The sequence below is a fragment of the Salarias fasciatus genome, chromosome 2 (genome assembly GCF_902148845.1).
Source record: "Salarias fasciatus chromosome 2, fSalaFa1.1, whole genome shotgun sequence".
In the NCBI taxonomy this organism is placed as follows: Eukaryota; Metazoa; Chordata; class Actinopteri; order Blenniiformes; family Blenniidae; genus Salarias; species Salarias fasciatus.
Genome location: NC_043746.1, coordinates 13,886,012 through 13,902,424, shown reverse-complemented (window position 1 = coordinate 13,902,424; position 16,413 = coordinate 13,886,012). Strand labels below are relative to the sequence as shown.

Sequence of the window (16,413 nt, the reverse complement as noted above, 5' to 3'; positions counted from 1 at the left end):
TGCTATTTGGAATAAAGACACACCATTTTCGAGGAACTGCAGTAGAATAGCAGACTCAGGCTGGGATGTCATTGGCAGAGGGTGGAGAATGGCTGTTGCCTCCGTCACCTGGTGCACACTGACACCATGAGTATATTTTGAGACATGACATGACTTACTCTTTCATAAAAACAAACATTCAAAATTTTCAGCAACTTAAAACACAATCGTTTCAATACGAATCCTCCTTGCAAAGTGTTACTTTTTTTTTTTTCAATCAGGCCATGAAGACTCTCATTAGCCTGACAAAGGGAGGCGGATGATCGCTTAATGGGCGTATGTATACGAAAATAGGCTTTAAGTCTAATTTGACAGTTTTAAAAGGCATTCATGAAAAGAAAGAATTCAAATATATTGTACCATTTTTTGTTTGTTTTGTTCCCAAGCATCTTGACCATCTTGTACAAGAGGTTTTAGGTAAATGATTCCAATTTCGGGAGTTTCAACCTTTCATTGTTGTTTTTCATTGTCAGCGGCTTGAAATGTAAAAACCCTTATATTTTTTTAAGAAGTGCTTCTGCTTGTAATTCTCCTCCTACTTCAGAGTCTGAGATACAAAAATGGGCAATCTACATTTTAATATCACTGATGAACTTATACTGTGGTAATGTAACAAAAAAAAAAAAAAAAAAAAACAGAACAAAACAAAGCCGGCGGGCCGGCGTACTTTAACAGATGGAGCTGAACAGATAAATTACTGAAACTTAATTTATGTCTTTGTGTTAGGGGTTGTAATAAAAACCACTATGTTTAATTGAAACAAATTTTAAAAGCAAACAAGTTACTCCCCTAAAATTCACTATAAAATCAAAAACTCGGTACCACTGTCAAACCGGTACCTCATAAAATTGCATGTGATGATATTAGTGAATTTCAAGATATTGTTGTATGAAAAATTACAATAAAAAATGGGTAGCACTTTATAATACGGCCCGCGTCTTACAGAGTAACTTCCCTTCTCTTACAGTGTAGTTTCCTCAACTGTGAAGGTAACTGTCGGACATGTACAAGTTATTTCGCGGAACCCGAGGAGTACTTACACTTGTGTCTGACAGCGTAAGTGCTGTTGTCTTACAGTGTAGTTTGATGTGTCTTAATAGGTAATTTCCTAAAGTGTGGGGGTAACTTTCATAAATGTAGCATGACATTTTACAGACTCTTATGGGGTACTTACGTTCGTGTTTACAGTGTAAGTTCTGAAGTCTTACACGGTAGTTTCCTGTGTTTTACCATATAGCTACTTGTCAAGACAGTGTAATTTTCCTGAACATATGTGTTGCTCCCGTAGTCCCCGGCAATGAAGATCCACAGGATGGATTTTTAATAGATAGATTTTATTTTCGATTCCGAACAAGATTCATGACGTCTCCTCAGCTTCAACTGCTCTCCGACACTCTCAATGTTTAGTTCAAAGACGCTCGTTTTTCTGTGAGGCATTCAATGACATTCAGTGCCTCCAGAAACAATAAAATAAAATAAAATAAAAACACAGGATATGAATTAAACAAACATGGGGTGCCTACGAACAGCAAAAAACATTAACAATGGTTCACCCACTCTTGAAATAGCAAAAACTGTTCATATCTCTCACATATGCTTTTACTGTACAACCTTGATGAGCCACTTCCTCCTAAGAATCACCATGGACCCCTACAGATTGTGTGACCAATGACAAACTGAAATACTGTAACGTACTGATTAAAATGTGTTTCACATAATAATGACAAGACATGCAGACGTGCAAAACATCTTTATTTAATGTCTTCATTTTTCAGATACACCAATTCACCTTTTAAAGTTACCCAGCCCTGAAGATCACCCCTGTCTTCGGTACTTCCACTGCAACTACCGAGTACTTATCCGGTACTTCCACTGCAACTACCGAGTACTTACCTGTAACTACTGCTCAACGACAGGGAACCGGGCCGTATTCTAAAGCGAACACTTGTGTTCTTCACTTACTGTGCAACTACCGAGTACTTACCTGTAACTACTGCTCAACAACAGGGAACCGGGCTGTATTCTAAAGCGAACACTTGTGGGCTTCACTTACTGTGCAACTACCGAGTACTTACCTGTAACTACTGCTCAACAACAGGGAACCGGGCCGTATTCTAAAGCGAACACTTGTGTTCTTCACTTACTGTGCAACTACCGAGTACTTACCTGTAACTACTGCTCAACAACAGGGAACCGGGCCGTATTCTAAAGCGAACACTTGTGTTCTTCACTTACTGTGCAACTACCGAGTACTTACCTGTAACTACTGCTCAACAACAGGGAACCGGGCCGTATTCTAAAGCGAACACTTGTGTTCTTCACTTACTGTGCAACTACCGGGTACTTACCTGTAACTACTGCTCAACAACAGGGAACCGGGCCGTATTCTAAAGCGAACACTGGTTGGCTTCACTTACTGTGCAACTACCGAGTACTTAACTGTAACTACTGCTCAACAACAGGGAACCGGGCCATATTCTAAAGCGAACACTTGTGGGCTTCACTTACTGTGCAACTACCGAGTACTTACCTGTAACTACTGCTCAACAACAGGGAACCGGGCCGTACTCTAAAGCGAAGACTTGTGTTCTTCACTTACTGTGCAACTACCGAGTACTTACCTGTAACTACTGCTCAACAACAGGGAACCGGGCTGTACTCTAAAGCGAACACTTGTGTTCTTCACTTACTGTGCAACTACCGAGTACTTACCTGTAACTACTGCTCAACAACAGGGAACCGGGCCGTATTCTAAAGCGAACACTGGTTGGCTTCACTTACTGTGCAACTACTGAGTACTATGCCAGTAACTACCTTCCCTACCTATGCAGGTACCGGGTACTTACACTCAAAGTACCCAAGACTTACCTGTACGGGTTCTGTGATATTGCTTCCATTATTAAAGACATTTATTTTCAAAATAACCAATTCACAAATCAGAGTAAAATAATCAAAACATGATGCACTATTGATAACTTTTACTTTTAAGAAAAAATATTATATTTATTCAAACTAACAATTGGAAACTACTACAAAAGCTAAACCACTATATAAATAATATTCAACTACTATATTTGAAAGTACTGCTAATTTTCACAAAAAACATTGTTGTGCCCAATTCAACAAAATAAAAGTGCCACACAAACTCCACTAAAACATAGAAAATTACAACTGCAACAATAGTTTTTCATTCACATAGATAGTCTACATCTTAGACCTTTTCTTTTTTGATTTCTGCTTTTTCTTCTTTTTTTTTTCTTGGGCTTCTTCTTCTTGGCTTCTTCTTCTTCCTTTCGTCCTCTGATGAGAAAGTTATTGACGACGATCTAGTTGAGATGTCTTTTGGTTTTGCTGTTGTGAGTAGAAAAAAACAATACATCTTAATTAATGTCATCAATGTATTACAGCTTGATCAATGACCACATCACGTGTTTAAGGCTTACAAGTATGTGTGCTTCTGTTACATCCTGTAAAGGGATAGTTGAGGAAAAACACAGACACGCTGCTTCTTGAGTCATATCCAAAGTATCTTTATAATGACTTAAGTCAAATTTGAACTATACAGTCTGAGTGTTTCGTATGGACTGACATTTTACATCTGCTAAAATTTACATATACCGTACTGAAAATATCAATTTTAGTCATGTATAGCTGTCATAACCAAAGTAATATCAGCATTTTACCCATAAAATATAAACACAGAAGCATGAAACACATTTTCTTATCAAATATGTACTCATCAAATGCTTAACAGTTCACAGCAAAATTATAAGCATTGCTCAGAACGCTGCTTGTGCCGCCAAGCAGTCAGCAAGGAATCTACAATGAGTGTGACGTTCACTTTGACTCTGAAAGTTACTGCAGACACCAGTATCTTACTTTCCACGTTTCTCTTAACAAACAGAAAACATAAATACTTCTACACATGCATTATCATGACGTTTCTTACCTGTAAAGGGGATAATAAAGGAAAAACACAGACACGCTGCTGATGAACGAAGCAGCACGTTTCTTTCCACAGTTCAGTTCAGACATGAGCAATCAAACCCCGATCATTGAACACACAAAAAAATAACTTTCAAAGAAATAAAATTGTGGAAACGGAAACACTGCAGAAAACATCATTAAATAGGAACCGAATACATCTTTCGAAATTATATCAGACATTAAATGATGCTGAAACACAGATTATCCCTGTTTGGCTGAACACTGTGCTTGTTTGAATGGGAGACCAGAGTAAAACAAGACAGATAACTCAATCAACAGATCACGATGATTTTTACCTTAATCTTTTTCAACCTTTGATGAAGTGTTATTTTTAACCAGGTACTTTCATGAATTGAAGCAATTGAAGTTTCAACAAGTTTTTTTCTTTGAAAGTTGTTTCTGTGCTCAATGATCGGGTTTTGATTGTTTATGTCTGAGCTCAACTGTGGAGGGAAGCGCGCTGCTTCCGTTCATCCATGATTCCACCGGATATGACTCAAGGAGCAGCGTGTCTGTGTTTTTCCTTTATTATCCCCTTTACAGGTAAGAAACGTCATGATAATGCATGTGTAGAAGTATTTATGTTTTCTGTTTGTTAAGAGAAACGTGGAAAGTAAGATACTCGTGTCTGCAGTAACTTTCAGAGTCAAAGTGAACGTCACACTCATTGTAGATTCCTTGCTGACTGCTTGGTGGCACAAGCAGCGTTCTGAGCAATGCTTATAATTTTGCTGTGAACTGTTAAGCATTTGATGAGTACATATTTGATAAGAAAATGTGTTTCATGCTTCTGTGTTTATATTTTATGGGTAAAATGCTGATATTACTTTGGTTATGACAGCTATACATGACTAAAATTGATATTTTCAGTACGGTATATGTAAATTTTAGCAGATGTAAAATGTCAGTCCATACGAAACACTCAGACTGTATAGTTCAAATTTGACTTAAGTCATTATAAAGATACTTTGGATATGACTCAAGAAGCAGCGTGTCTGTGTTTTTCCTCAACTATCCCTTTACAGGATGTAACAGAAGCACACATACTTGTAAGCCTTAAACATGTGATGTGGTCATTGATCAAGCTGTAATACATTGATGACATTAATTAAGATGTATTGTTTTTTTCTACTCACAACAGCAAAACCAAAAGACATCTCAACTAGATCGTCGTCAATAACTTTCTCATCAGAGGACGAAAGGAAGAAGAAGAAGCCAAGAAGAAGAAGCCCAAGAAAAAAAAAAGAAGAAAAAGCAGAAATCAAAAAAGAAAAGGTCTAAGAAGTAGACTATCTATGTGAATGAAAAACTATTGTTGCAGTTGTAATTTTCTATGTTTTAGTGGAGTTTGTGTGGCACTTTTATTTTGTTGAATTGGGCACAACAATGTTTTTTGTGAAAATTAGCAGTACTTTCAAATATAGTAGTTGAATATTATTTATATAGTGGTTTAGCTTTTGTAGTAGTTTCCAATTGTTAGTTTGAATAAATATAATATTTTTTCTTAAAAGTAAAAGTTATCAATAGTGCATCATGTTTTGATTATTTTACTCTGATTTGTGAATTGGTTATTTTGAAAATAAATGTCTTTAATAATGGAAGCAATATCACAGAACCCGTACAGGTAAGTCTTGGGTACTTTGAGTGTAAGTACCCGGTACCTGCATAGGTAGGGAAGGTAGTTACTGGCATAGTACTCAGTAGTTGCACAGTAAGTGAAGCCAACCAGTGTTCGCTTTAGAATACGGCCCGGTTCCCTGTTGTTGAGCAGTAGTTACAGGTAAGTACTCGGTAGTTGCACAGTAAGTGAAGAACACAAGTGTTCGCTTTAGAGTACAGCCCGGTTCCCTGTTGTTGAGCAGTAGTTACAGGTAAGTACTCGGTAGTTGCACAGTAAGTGAAGAACACAAGTCTTCGCTTTAGAGTACGGCCCGGTTCCCTGTTGTTGAGCAGTAGTTACAGGTAAGTACTCGGTAGTTGCACAGTAAGTGAAGCCCACAAGTGTTCGCTTTAGAATATGGCCCGGTTCCCTGTTGTTGAGCAGTAGTTACAGTTAAGTACTCGGTAGTTGCACAGTAAGTGAAGCCAACCAGTGTTCGCTTTAGAATACGGCCCGGTTCCCTGTTGTTGAGCAGTAGTTACAGGTAAGTACCCGGTAGTTGCACAGTAAGTGAAGAACACAAGTGTTCGCTTTAGAATACGGCCCGGTTCCCTGTTGTTGAGCAGTAGTTACAGGTAAGTACTCGGTAGTTGCACAGTAAGTGAAGAACACAAGTGTTCGCTTTAGAATACGGCCCGGTTCCCTGTTGTTGAGCAGTAGTTACAGGTAAGTACTCGGTAGTTGCACAGTAAGTGAAGAACACAAGTGTTCGCTTTAGAATACGGCCCGGTTCCCTGTTGTTGAGCAGTAGTTACAGGTAAGTACTCGGTAGTTGCACAGTAAGTGAAGAACACAAGTGTTCGCTTTAGAATACGGCCCGGTTCCCTGTTGTTGAGCAGTAGTTACAGGTAAGTACTCGGTAGTTGCACAGTAAGTGAAGCCCACAAGTGTTCGCTTTAGAATACAGCCCGGTTCCCTGTTGTTGAGCAGTAGTTACAGGTAAGTACTCGGTAGTTGCACAGTAAGTGAAGAACACAAGTGTTCGCTTTAGAATACGGCCCGGTTCCCTGTCGTTGAGCAGTAGTTACAGGTAAGTACTCGGTAGTTGCAGTGGAAGTACCGGATAAGTACTCGGTAGTTGCAGTGGAAATACCGGATAGTTAGACAGTAAGGAAAGACAGGGGTGATCTTCAGGGCTGGGTAACTTTAAAAGGTGAATTGGTGTATCTGAAAAATGAAGACATTAAATAAAGATGTTTTGCACGTCTGCATGTCTTGTCATTATTATGTGAAACACATTTTAATCAGTACGTTACAGTATTTCAGTTTGTCATTGGTCACACAATCTGTAGGGGTCCATGGTGATTCTTAGGAGGAAGTGGCTCATCAAGGTTGTACAGTAAAAGCATATGTGAGAGATATGAACAGTTTTTGCTATTTCAAGAGTGGGTGAACCATTGTTAATGTTTTTTGCTGTTCGTAGGCACCCCATGTTTGTTTAATTCATATCCTGTGTTTTTATTTTATTTTATTTTATTGTTTCTGGAGGCACTGAATGTCATTGAATGCCTCACAGAAAAACGAGCGTCTTTGAACTAAACATTGAGAGTGTCGGAGAGCAGTTGAAGCTGAGGAGACGTCATGAATCTTGTTCGGAATCGAAAATAAAATCTATCTATTAAAAATCCATCCTGTGGATCTTCATTGCCGGGGACTACGGGAGCAACACATATGTTCAGGAAAATTACACTGTCTTGACAAGTAGCTATATGGTAAAACACAGGAAACTACCGTGTAAGACTTCAGAACTTACACTGTAAACACGAACGTAAGTACCCCATAAGAGTCTGTAAAATGTCATGCTACATTTATGAAAGTTACCCCCACACTTTAGGAAATTACCTATTAAGACACATCAAACTACACTGTAAGACAATTAGTAGTTACTGGATGTAACTCCAGTTCTACGAGTAAGTGCGTGCCCGCCTACGGGCTTCGCTAGTGGCACACCTCCAATCTCTGTCCAATCCACTGAGACTATACAAAGCTCGACGCACCAATCCCCCGCACGCGATGGCGCAGCGCCACGCCCCACACCGAGGGTACATAACCTCGGATGGCGCTAAGCAAACCCTTCTTCTGACGTAGCAAAAACAAGGGAAGCAGACAGCTGGGCCAGCAGGTAGGCGGGCACGCACTTACTCGTAGAACTGGAGTTACATCCAGTAACTACTAATTCTACTTCGTAAGTGCTTAGCCCGCCTACGGGCTTCGCTAGTGGTACTCACCAAGGCGAAGGCCGTAGGTCGATGAATGTACTCCCAGCTGGCCTGCTGACGGGATTGGTGCATAAGACGGAAGTAAACAAACCGTACGTCCAGAATGGCCGTAGAACTCCCGAAGGACGAGGCGGGCACCTAGCGATGTAGCGCGGCCCACGACGTACAAAGCATCGCCACAGCGACACACACACACGCCGGCCGGGAAACCACAGCGGCAGGCGGTGAAGGGGGGGACCCCTGGCCCGCGTCCCACGCACGGGGAGCGGCAGCGAACCCAAAAACAGCAAGCGGCAGAACTCCTGCCCCTGCAACACCGTAAACAACATCCGCAGACCGCGGCAGAGCCGAGCGGCAGGTGGGGAACCCCTGGTCCGCGAGCCCACCCGGGACGCGGCAGCCAGGCCAGAAGGACCGAAACGGTTAGACGACTGAACTCCTGTTCTCGCCGAAAACCGACATGGCCACAGAGTCAGTGCACATATCCAACAGATACGAACGCACGAAGGTGGACGCAGAGGCCCAGGAGGCAGCCTGGCAGATGTCACTCACCGTGACCCCTCTGCACAGGGCCGCAGAGGCAGCCACACGTCGTGTGGAATGAGCACGAATCACTGCTGGTGGCGAGAGATTCTGTGCCTCGTAGGCAGCTGCAATAGCGCCCCCCACCCAGTGGGCGAGACGCTGAGAGGTCAGCGGGGAACCACGCCCCCGGGCTCCAAACCTCACAAACAGCTGGTCCGTGGTGCGAAAGCCAGCTGTGCGCTGGACATAAAGACGCAGAGCCCTGACCGGGCACAGTGACCGCAGGCGTGGGTCGTCCCCAGACGAACCAGGCATGGAGTCAAACGTCCTGACCCGGATCACTCGCGACCGGAAGTCTGAAGTGATCACCTTGGGATGAAAGGCCGGGTTAGGCCAGAGGTGCACGAGTCCCCCATCCTGGCTGAACACCATGCAGGATGGGTGGACTGACAATGCGCAGAGATCCCCAACTCTCTTGGCGGATGCTAGCGCCAACAAGATGGCGGCCTTAAAGGAGAGAAAGCGGTCCTCCGCCTGCTCCAAAGGCTCGAAAGGAGGTCCCTTAAGGCCCTCCAACACCACATGGAGGTCCCATGGAGAGACCACATGCCTGGGGGGCGGTCGCAACCGACACGCCCCGCGCAGAAACCGCTTCACAAGCGGGTGGCTGCGTGCAGAAAAGCGGCCGAAACCGCCGTGGCCCGCTGTGATGGCCGATGCAAACACCGCCAGGGTGGATGCAGCGCGACCGCTGTCCAGCAGGGCCTGGAGGAACTCCAAAACTCCACCAACGGTGCAGGAGACCGGGTCCAAGCCCCTCTCCGAGCACCATGATGTGAAGAGCTTCCACCGAGACCTGTAGGCCTTGACAGTAGAGGGGGCCCTGGCACTCTGGATGGTGGACACCACCGCTGGGGGGAGGTCTAGTTCCACCAGCCTCACCCGCTCAGCCTCCAAGCCAGGAGCCTCCCGCCCAGGAAGGGGCGGGACCGAAGGGCGCCTCCTGCCTGCTGCAGTGCGTCGGGCCCGTCGGGAATCGGCCACGGGTCCCCGACTGCCAACTGAACCAGGTCCGGGAACCACCGCGCACTCGGGGTGTCCGGAGGCACCACGATCACGTGAAGATTGTGCAACCTCACCCTGCGCAGCAGCGGGGTCAAGAGGTGGACTGGAGGGAACGCGTACAGGATGCCCGACGGCCAGCTCCTGTGTGCGAAGGCATCTACCCCTAGAGGGGGGGCGTCTGACAACCTGAGCGAGAACCAGAGTGGGCACTGTGCGTTCTCTGCACTGGCGAAAAGGTCTGCCACTGGGCATCCGAACCTGCGCCAGAGTCGGGCTGCGACCCACGGGGACAGGCCCCACTCGTCGTGGAGTGGGCCTCCCCGGGACATTCTGTCTGCACCGACGTTGAGGACTCCGGGCACGTGACGCGCCCTGAGAGACGCGAGGTGCCGGTCCGCCCACCGGAGGATCTCCGCCGCTATGCGATGAAGAGGGGGAGACCGGGTCCCCCCCTGCCTGTTCAGGTACGCGACCACCGTAGTGTTGTCCGTCCTGATGAGCACATGGCTGTCCTTCAGCCTGGCTTGGAAATGGAGCAGGACCCTCTGCACCGCCGTCATTTCCAGCACATTGATGTGAGTGGGAGTCAAATCCCAAGCACCGCCCACCGCGTGGTGGTCTAGGGTGCCTCCCCATCCCGCGAGAGACGCATCGGTGAACACTTCGACGTGATGCGACACGCAGCCCAGGGGAACTCCTTGCATTAGGAGAGCAGGATCCATCCAATAAAGGAGATCCTGGCGTGCTTGGGGCGGGATCGGGAACCGTTTGCATCCGTCCCACTTTCCCACGCAGCGGAGGCGTGCAAACCACCGTTGCAGCCTGCGCATGTGTAGAAGGCCCAGCCGGACCACTGGGTGGGCCGCGGCCATTAAACCCAGGACGGTCCTGATCAAACGAACCCCGACCAGGGGTGTGGTCACTGCAGACCTCAGGGTCGAGAGAAGGGAGGTCCGTCTCTCCTCGGAGAGGCGGGCAGTCATAGAGAGCGAGTCCAGCTCCAACCCCAGATAAGCCATGCTCTGAGCTGGGGTGAGTGCGCTCTTGTGTCAGTTCACCGTGAACCCCAGGAGCTCGATGTGGTGCAGGACCTGGGTCGTGTGCAGCACAGCCTCCTGATGAGAGGACGCCAGTATGAGCCAGTCGTCGATGTAAGTGAGGATCCTCAGAACACGACGACGGAGGGGCTCCAACGCTGCTTCGACACACTTGGTAAAGGTGCGAGGGGCGAGAGAGTAGCCGAAGGGGAGCCGGTTGTATTGAAAATACCTGGTCCCCACGGCAAAGCGGAGGAAGGCTCTGTGCCTTCTGAGAATGGGGATGTGGAAGTAGGCGTCCGTCAGGTCGATCGAAGTCATCCAGTCCCCAGGTCGAATGCTCTCCAGGAGGTGTTTGACCGTCAGCATGCGGAACCTCCTGGTGGCTATGTGAGTGTTGAGGACCCTCAGGTCCAGAATGGGTCTTACACCCCCGCTTTTCTTGGGGACCAAGAAGTAGGGGGAATAAAAACCCGAGTGCGCCTCTGTCGCGGTCAGCTCCGTGACTGCACCCCGGCGGAGGAGTGAGGCTACTTCTGCCTCGAGAGCGGCCGTCCCCGCAGGGCATGCGAGCCGCGTACGAAGGATGCCGTTGAAGAGAGGCGGACGACAGGCGAACTGCAGGGCATAACCGTTTCTCAGCGTCCTGGACAGCCAGGGAGAAAGCGGTCCCAACATAACACGCCACGTGTGAAACCGGAGCGTGAGTGGCTGTACCACGGCCAGCGGGGACGGCCCACCCGTCCTCCCGGCCTCGGGAGACGGGGGGCCCCGGCGAAAGGGCTGTGGAGCAGGCGTCCCCTGAATGAGAGCGGGCGGCCGCCAGGCGGCCGCGGACCGGCGCTTTGCTGGGGACAACCCGAGCAGAGGCAGCGCGATCCCGGAGTTTTCCGGGTCGCTGTCCTCGGTGCTGATGTCGGAGCCTTCCGGATCGCTGGCCGTGATGCTGAAGCCGGAGCCGGGACGCTCAATAGCGGGAGCCCGGGACGGCAGAGCTCCGCTGCTCCGAGGCTCCGCTGTGACAACACACGGGGAAGCCGAGGGAGCGCTGCCGGGAGCAACACCAATAAGGCCGGGATCGGGGCGCTTTACGGCGGACACCCGGGCCGGCATGAGTCCGCCGCTCGGCGGAGAAACTCCGCTGGGAGCGGCATGAGTGGCGCCGGGGCTGGGGCGCTGCACGTCGGCAGCCCGGGGCGTAACGGCACCGCCGCTCTGACGCCTCGTCATGCTAACACGAGCGGAGGTCGGCGGACAGACGCTGCTGAGAGCGCTATGGGTGCGGCCGGGGCCGGGATACCCCACGGCGGGGATCCGGGCCGGGCCGGAGCCGTCGCTCTGACGTTTCGAAATGCTCACTCGAGCCGAAGCCGGTGGAGAGTGCAGCCTGAAGCGTTTGCGGGGCGCTGAAAAGACATCAGCAGCGCACCGCTTGCGTGACGCACACAGCGGGAAAGCTAGCGGCTCCAGCGCGCTGCTATGCCCCGCGTCCGCAGCCGCATTGCGGCCAGAGCGCGAAGAAAGCGCCGGTGAAGAGGCGGTTCCGTGCGCATTCCGCTCACCATCCTCAGCCGCCTTATCGCGGAGCGGGAGGAGGGAGGGAGAAGGGCCCAGCCGGGTTTTGCACTTTTCGATCATGCTAACACGGGGGAGAGGAGGGACTGCCGCTCTTTGGAAGATGTAACGGGCCTGACGGCCTTTATTTGCATGTTTGCTGGCAGGTGCGGGTCGAGCGGACGGGGCGCTCCGTGTCTCGGGAGCGCGGGACCGTCTGGGCTGATCGGCGCCCCGGGAGGATCGGCGGAAAGACGGTCCGGTCTGTCCAGGTGCCGAGGTGCTCCAATGAGCGGGACGCCGCTGGTCCGCGGAGCGACGGCGCTGCGGCGGCGGCTCACGGCGGGGCTGGAGGTGCGGGGTGAGCTGCTGCGAGCCTCGCGCTGCTGCCTCCAGGCGCTCGATGATCACCTGTATATCGGGCCCAAAAAGAGAAGAGGTGAACAAGGGGAGTCCCAGGACGCCCCGCTGGTCCCGCTCAGATAAAGAAGACAGACCAAGCCACAGGTGCCTCATGGCGAGCTGTGCGTTGGCCATGACGCGGCCTCCACTGACGGCGATGGCTCTGCACATGCGCATCAGGACTTCGGCCGTATTTTGGACTTCCAGGATGTCTTCGGGGGAAAGCTGGGACTTCTCGTGGCAGATCTTGTCCACAGAGCCCAGGAGGAAGGTCATGTTATTGGCTGTGGCGAACGTCAGGTTGCCGCTAGCGTAGCCACGATCCAGGAAGCTCGCCATGCGCCTGTCCCTTCCGACAGCAGCACGGGCTTTCCGCCGGGCCAGGCGGAGGATCGGGGGAGGAGGCACAGCCGAACGGAGTCCTCAATGGCAGGCACTCCGGAGACCGGCGGCCAGCCCTCCACACAAGAATACTCTCGGTAGCCCTTCACCGTACCCTTGGCGGCAAGTGGCGTACCCCAGTCCCGCTGCACGTGAGCTTGAAACGACGGCACGGCGGGACATAGGACCGCAGTCCGGGACCGAGCCCGTGACTGGGTTGCCAGCCCGAGTGCAAAATCACGCTGCACCGGCTCCGGAGGCTGCGGCGGCAGCGCGAGGCCGGTGCGCTCGGCGGCTGAAGTGAAGAGCCCCGCGAGGTGCTCCACAGGCTCACGGGGGAGACGGGATGCGGTGGAGGCGGAGTCGAACCGAGTCGAACTCCGTGACACAGACACGCTGCTGCTGCTGCTGCTGCTGCTGACGCTGCCGGGGATCTCGGCCCAGTCGTAGGCGGCGGCGGTGGTCTCCTCGGCGTCGTCCTCACCCGCAGGAGCCGGGGAGGTTGCGCCCATGAAGGCTGCTCGCCGCTGGCTCTCTTCGAGCGGCAGCGCGAGGCAGGCCGGGCAGGAGGTCTGCTGGCGGTGATGCTGCCAGCCAAGGCAGAGGAAGCAGAGCTCGTGACAGTCCCGTACGATGAGCGGAATGCCGCAGGAGCGGCAGGAGAACGGCCCGACGCCCGATGGCGACTGGTCCCGGGCCGGCGAATCCATTCAAGTCGAATCTTGATCCGTAGAAGAGGCTTCTAAGTCTCATGGAGATGCTGAGAAAGAAGAAGGGTTTGCTTAGCGCCATCCGAGGTTATGTACCCTCGGTGTGGGGCGTGGCGCTGCGCCATCGCGTGCGGGGGATTGGTGCGTCGAGCTTTGTATAGTCTCAGTGGATTGGACAGAGATTGGAGGTGTGCCACTAGCGAAGCCCGTAGGCGGGCTAAGCACTTACGAAGTAGAACCGCACTTACGCTGTCAGACACAAGTGTAAGTACTCCTCGGGTTCCGCGAAATAACTTGTACATGTCCGACAGTTACCTTCACAGTTGAGGAAACTACACTGTAAGAGAAGGGAAGTTACTCTGTAAGACGCGGGCCGTATTATAAAGTGCTACCAAAAAATGTATCCAATAAATGACAGAAAAAAACAAGTATACGGATTCCTCTTGAAATCAAATCAAAAACAGAACACAGATGAATCCGAGGAAGGAAAACAAGATGCTGCCCGCAAAAACAAAATTATCAGTTCAGTGCTACTGGATAGTGATTAAAAATAGAAATACAATTATATCTGTCCACATAAAACCCAACGATAATAGACTGAACGTCCAAAACAAAAACAAAAAATATTGTTGATGACTGTGCTACAAAAACCAGATGTGTGAAGACAAAGAAAAAAAAGAAAAATTACAAAGAAAATAAGCTCGTTTTTAAAGTGATCCCCAGGTGAGCAAATCGTTGCAGAATCTTCTGCCATTGGTAGACAAACATTCTCCAGCCAACAGGAGCATGACAAGAGGCATGTACTAAACCCTGGGATTGGGAACCCATCAGGTGTAAACGGAAAAGCGGTGAAGGACATGCAGAGAAGCTCACAGGAATATTTAATAAACTAGCCTGTCACCACTACAAGTACAGGCCAGGGCACCATCCTGCCTGATCCTCAACCATCATCTCTGTTGCAAAAACACGGCTGTCCAAAAAGACCACCATCAACTGTCAAAAGGACTTCCAGCCAGAGGTTCTCACTCCGCTCATTTGAAGGGTGTTTGAGAAACTGGTTAGAAGTCACACCCCAACATTAAATCTCCATTATTTGCATCCAGGGCCAACTGATCGACAGAGGATGTCTAGCAAAGTGCTATACAATGACATTTCAATGGGAAGATCCTGTTATGTTCATATACAGGACAACCCTGTGTAATAATGATTTACATAACTATTTAGCTGTATGATTGCTTCAAGGAAATAAAACTGTAACTTCTTGTACTTTTTGTATTTCATTTTTGAACAAGACCATGTTAACATATGCTTGGAAGGAGAGAAGGAACATTTCCCAACTTGTTACCCAACCCCTTCCACACAGTCAACAAGTGAGTGCCTCACTGCTTTGTTAGTTAGAGTAGGCAAAAATTGTCACTTGATAAATTTGAATTAATTTCTAAGATTCACAGTAGCTATAGACTTTTATATGACCCCCTAAGTAAATTCTTTACCAGCTATTATCTTGATTGTAACAGTTGCTAAGTGTGAAATCCCCACAAAAATGTTTTCTTATAATTTCAAATTTCGTAAGGAGTTGTTATATGGGTTTGTTGAAACATATCAAAAAAGACCGACAAGTTCCAAAAATTGCCATTTTTGCAACATAAATTGTGCTGATGTCTGCAGTTTTGTAAATACTTCACCACAAATGTGACCTTCTGCATTGCATTAAACTTTACATTCTTAAATAGTGGCCTGACCTTTTCTCTAAAAGTATATATTTCAGTGAAAACTTATGGTTCAAGAGATTGATTGTCATTTCAAATGCCTGTTCCTTGTTTTTCTCTTCTTTTCCATTTCCAGAGATGGTTGTGGACATTTTGGAACTGCATACACTGACACACCCCTGCCCAGGAGTCAGCAGTCCATCATCTTTAGTCTAGTCCATCAAGTGTGCTCTCACTCTCAAATTCATAATCTCGGAGTGCAGAAGACTGAGCGTCCCCCTCCACCGTCACAAAAACATGGCCGGAGACATTCCTGGTGCCATGGATCCTTGTGCCTCCGGAAATCCATTCAACCATTTCTAATGGAAAGAGACCTCCACCTAAATCTGAAATATATCTGAATCTGAACCTGCTGCAGGGGGACAGACATGTTTAACACTTATCTGTATATATGTTGAATTTTTCTGAAGCAATGTGGTTTGAGAAGAAAATTTTAAGATTGATCATTTGTCTTGACATTTTAAGTTGCAGTTTCAAAGGTTATGTTTATTTATTACATTAAAACATGTTCATATAGAAGAAGGGAATTGAAGTTTTCTTTTGTTGGAATAGAGTACAGGGAGGTCTTACACTGTATATTAGGAAAACATGTATACATGAAGTAAGTTGTTGATGGGTTGATGCCATCTGGATTTAATAATAATATTGAAATAACATGGTGCTTGTAACATGGCATGTTGGTAAGTAATTTATTAAATCAATAGGTTTAGACAAATGAATATGTTTTCAACTTTGTTAGAAGAAAATATATTTACAGCAAGGTGAGTACTGCAACTCACAGTGAAAAACTACAAATATACAGCTTCAGAAAAAGTGTATACAAACGGTAATAAACGTCAAATCTTTTCAACAGCAGTATACTGTTAATGTTTAAAATCACATTTCCTTACTATATTTATAAAAACTGTAAACTGTAAATTTCACTAACAGTAATATACTGTTAGTTTCACAGTAACTTCCTGGCAACCATACTGCCAATTGGTGACCACGTATTTGAGGGAGTGGCACCCACTCTCTGGAACTCCCTCCCAATCAATCTAAGATCAGCGGACTCTGTCGACTCCT

The 16,413-nt window shown here is 48.0% G+C and overlaps 1 protein-coding gene across 1 annotated transcript in view; it reads right to left on the bottom strand.

Annotated features, from left to right (window-relative positions):
* LOC115397429 (protocadherin gamma-C5-like) overlaps window positions 1-16,413 on the bottom strand; it is a 292,251-nt gene that overhangs the window by 245,539 nt on the left and 30,299 nt on the right. The window lies entirely within an intron of this gene.